Consider the following 5,000-nt stretch of genomic DNA (forward strand, 5'->3'; position numbering starts at 1 on the left):
GGAATAGCAATTTATCCATTCATTCTTTCATTCAAATTGAATAGCATTTTATTGATTCATTCCTTCATTCATTTATTCACTTATAAATTATTCATTCATTCATTGTTCATTCATTTATTTATTCATTCATTCATTCATCCATTCATTCGTTTATTCACTCATTTATCCAATCATTCATACATTTATTCCTCCCTTCATTCTTTCATTCATACATTATCCATTCATTCATTCATCTATTCACTCAGTTTTTCATTCATTCATTCATTCCTTGTCCACTTTGTTATTATATCACACATTTCATTTTGTTGTTTGCCTCATTCATGAATTGTTTTCAATATGTTTACATTCCATAACGATTCATTCACCTATCATCCAATCACTCAGTGTTGTGAACACATTTTGTAACTATTGTAAATCTTACGATATTTTATTGTTTTGTATTTCAGACATCACTGTTAAACACTCTTCAATGCCTAATTACAATTGTTGAACAACCATTGAACAAGAGAGAGGTCCCAGCCACGAACTGAGTTGGTAAATATATCCTTCATTATTCTCTTTTACATGAGTTGGCATCACATAGTAACTATAGACATCGTGATTTGTTTTGCATAGTGATTTGTTTTAAATGCATTTTTGGCATATTACTGTTACCGAAAACCACTTATATATTATGTTCTGAAAAGTGAGTCTTTAAAAACTAAATAATAATAAAAGGAGTCTACTAGCCGTCGTGTTATATTTAGTGATAGATAACTTGGGATTATTTTGGCATCCTATTATTGTTATCACACTCTAGTATATTAGCGTCATTGCGAATAATTGTACACAAACTAACGACGAGTCACACACATTGGTGATACATTTTTCGTAGTAACATAGTTTAGAGTACACGCGATTGACACATTGTTATTGACACAAGTCATAATAACTCCGCATTGTATTGACACATTGCTTTATAAGATATAACGATAAAAGGCATCAAATTCAACATACATAATAAGTTGAAATAAGAGAGAGAGATTTCTAAAAATAGAACAGTTCATTCCAGTAAGTGTAAATAAATAAAACAGTCAGTAACAGTATCCTGTCAATATAATATATATAAAACATCGTAACTAATTTATTGCAACATGGAAGCATATAAAAGATACTTAAGTCTCGCAAAGGACTTAGAAATACCCCAGGAAAGAATATTTTCATGGTGCGAAGAGAAAGTAAAAGAAGAAAAAAAACATGAAGAAAGAATTCGTAGAGAAGAAAATGAAGAAAGAATTCGTAAAGAAGAAAAAGAACACGAAGAAAGAATTCGTAGAGAAGAAAATGAAGAAAGAATTCGTAGAGAAGAAAATGAAGAAAGAATTCGTAGAGAAGAAAATGAAGAAAGAATTCGTAGAGAAGAAAAAGAACACGAAGAAAGAATTCGTAGAGAAGAAAAAGAACACGAAGAAAGAATACGTAGAGAAGAACGAGAAGAAAGAGTCCAAGAAAGGGAACTAAAAAGACAAATAGCTTTAGCAGAAGAAGAAACCAAAAGGACCCAAATGATGCTGGAAATTGAAAAAACAAAAACCGGTCATGAAAGAAAACATAATAATAGTGATGAATTTTTCGTGAAACTTCCACGCATGCCAACATACGATGAACGCTCAGACTGTCTAGAATCCTTCTTACACCGATTCGAAGTTCAGGCTAAAGGTTATCGTTGGCCAGAAAGCAAATGGGCCACAGCCTTGATTAACTGCTTATCTGGAGAACCGCTAAAAGTTTTCTATACCTTAACAACTGAAGATGCAGATGACTATGGTAAAATTAAAGACGCTCTACTAAAAAGATTTAGATTAACGGAAGATGGTTACCAGGAAAGGTTTCACACTGCAAAACCGGAAAGTGGAGAAGACTTTAATACATTCGTGAACCGAATTACTCAATTTCTAAATCGGTGGCTTGAGTTGGCAAACGTAAAACAAGACGACTTTGCAGGCCTTTACTATCTCACGCTGAAGAATCGAATCTATCAAGCTTGCAACCCAGATTTAGTCGCATTCTTTAAAGAGAGAAAGCCAGAAAACTTGGACAAATTAAAAATCTACGCAGAAAACTTTAACAGCGCACATCCATTGACACCCCTTAGCAGAACATTGAAGGAACCATACTACGCTGCCGCTGCTCAGAGTCCAGGTACACCTAAAGTTCAGTACTCAAATAGAACGAGCCGATCAATCACTCGGAACACGCAAGTGAAACAAGATGATCATAGTAACAAACCATGGAACAAACAGTTCAATAGAGACCATAGCCGACCCTATCAAAACAAAACAAGAAATAGCACTGACAATAATACTGAGTATAAGAAAACCAACAAACCTATAATTAAATGTCAATATTGTGGAATGAAAGGCCACACAGCAGACAAATGTTACAAAATCGTGGGATATCCGAAAGAAACTGCAAATGCATCACTCCAAACCAGTGTAAATAATCAGACACGAATAATGTCAGGAGAAAATATAAATGTGTATTGCGTGAAAGGTATGTCACTTTTAACACAAACTCACAAATCAGGATCGCTATTTTTTTGTGAAGGCAAAGCTAATGGAACTGATTGCAAAATATTGAGAGACACAGGATGCAGTACAGTAGGAATAAAAGCATCTTTGATCAATGACGAAGACAAAACTGGAAAAACGGTACAATGCATCACATTCAGTGGCACAGTCGAAACCTTTGAAACAGCTAACGTGTACATAGAAACCCCATACTATACAGGAATAGTGGAATGCTGTATACTTCCCAACCCCGTCGCTGATGTTATTGTTGGCAATATAAAAGGTCTTAAAGACAACCCAACAGATGTAAAGGAATGGTCATTAACCCAAGAAACAGCTTGTCTAGCAGAAACAAGAAAGATGACTAAGACAACAGAGAAGCCAATGACTATTTCTCTAGAACCACAACAATTTGACAGGAACACGTTCATTGAAGAACAGAAACAGGACCCGACTTTAACATCATATTTCAATATCGCAAACAAAGGGACGAAATCAAAAGTTGAATACATCATTGAAAAAGATATTCTGTTCAGGTTACATAGGAAAAGAAACAAAATAGCTAAACAACTGGTCACGCCGAGTATTTACAGAAACAAAATCCTTGGAATAGCGCACGATTCAATAACTTCTGGACATCTTGGGAGCTCTTCCACATTGAAGAGAATATCCGAGAATTTCACATGGCCTGGAATTACTAAAGACGTCCGAGAATATGTGAAATCGTGTGACACATGCCAAAGAAGAGTCGCAAAAGGCAGAATACCGAGATTGCCATTAGAGACAACCCCAGTTATTGAAAAAGTTTTTCAAAAAGTTGCAATTGACATTATAGGCCCTTTAACAAAATCAGATAGAAACCATACACACATACTAACACTAGTCGATTACGCAACCAGGTGGCCAGAAGCGATAGCATTGAAATCAACTACATCGGATCACATAGCTGAAGCATTGATGACAATTTTTACCAGAATAGGCATACCAAATGAGATACTGTCGGACAATGGACCCCAATTTACATCACATATGATGCATGAAACCATGAAACTCATGGGAATCCAACACTCATTCACAACTCCCTACCACCCCCAAGCAAATGGTCTTTGTGAAAGATTTAATGGCACTCTAAAGAATATGTTAAGAAAAGTGTCAGCAGAAAAACCAGATGATTGGGACAGATACTTACCAGCAATCCTATTTGCATATAGAGAAATACCCCAAGAATCTACAGGCTACTCCCCATTTGAGTTGATGTATGGACGATCACCTCGCGGCCCGATCAATATAGTAGCCGACATTTGTAAAGGGAATGAGGAGGACAATAACGAAATTATGTTTGCTTACGAATATGTAAGAAACCTGAAAGACAGAATAGAGGACACATGTAAGCTAGCACAGGAATCCGTCACTAAAAAAGCAGAGAAATACAAGGAATACTCTGATCGCAAAAGCAAGTCAAGAAAATTTGAGATTGGTGACAAAGTACTAATACTCTTACCCGATGACTCGAGTAAACTTTTAGCTACATGGAAAGGACCATTTAAAATAACAGCAGTAAAATCTAATGTTAATTACGAGATTAAAATTAACAACACAACAAAGACATTCCATGCAAATATGCTAAAAAAGTATTTTGATAGAGACACAGTGTCGCAACCTATGTTTACTAATATCGAAGCTTCAAATGCAGGATTAGTCATACCGTTGGTCATGGGACACAGACACCCGAGACAGAAAAACAAACAAAAATCGCACAATTGCAACCACCTAAGACAAAAAAAGAAGTACGCAAAGTACTTGGGCTCCTAAATTTTTACAGGAAATACATTTACAACTTCGCGCACATCGCGACACCGCTAACAAATCTGACAAAGAATGGGTCACCGAACAAAATTGTTTGGACAGAAGTGTGTCAGAATAGCTTTAACCAATTAAAGGCATTACTCTGTTCAGAACCAATTCTTAAATTACCCGACATATCAAAAGAATTTGTTGTAAGAACTGACGCGTCTGATAAGGGCATCGCAGGTGTACTATTACAGGAGCATGAGGGAACTCTAATGCCTTGCTTATATGCAAGCAGAAAATTATTGGACAGAGAATCACGATACTCTGTAATAGAGCGTGAAGGACTAGCCATCGTCTTTGCTTTAAAGACATTCAGCAGATATCTACTGCTAAAAGAGTTTGTGGTCGAAACGGACCATAAACCACTCACGTACATAAGAAATAACAAAATGAATAATAGTAGAGTACTAAGGTGGAGTCATTTTTGCAAAATTACACTTTCAGTATCTCTCACATACCAGGCTGTGAAAATATTCACGCCGACCTACTTTCTCGATTAGTATAAACACATGAGAAGGGTATAACTTAACCTCCCATGCATACTGTTAGTTACCTCGCAAATTATGCCAAATCAGAACGCACAATTTCGATAATTTTATT

The sequence above is a fragment of the Berghia stephanieae genome, chromosome 13 (assembly GCF_034508935.2).
Source record: "Berghia stephanieae isolate SIO BIC M18660-M18661 chromosome 13, UCSD_Bste_1.3, whole genome shotgun sequence".
Taxonomy (NCBI): Eukaryota; Metazoa; Mollusca; class Gastropoda; order Nudibranchia; family Aeolidiidae; genus Berghia; species Berghia stephanieae.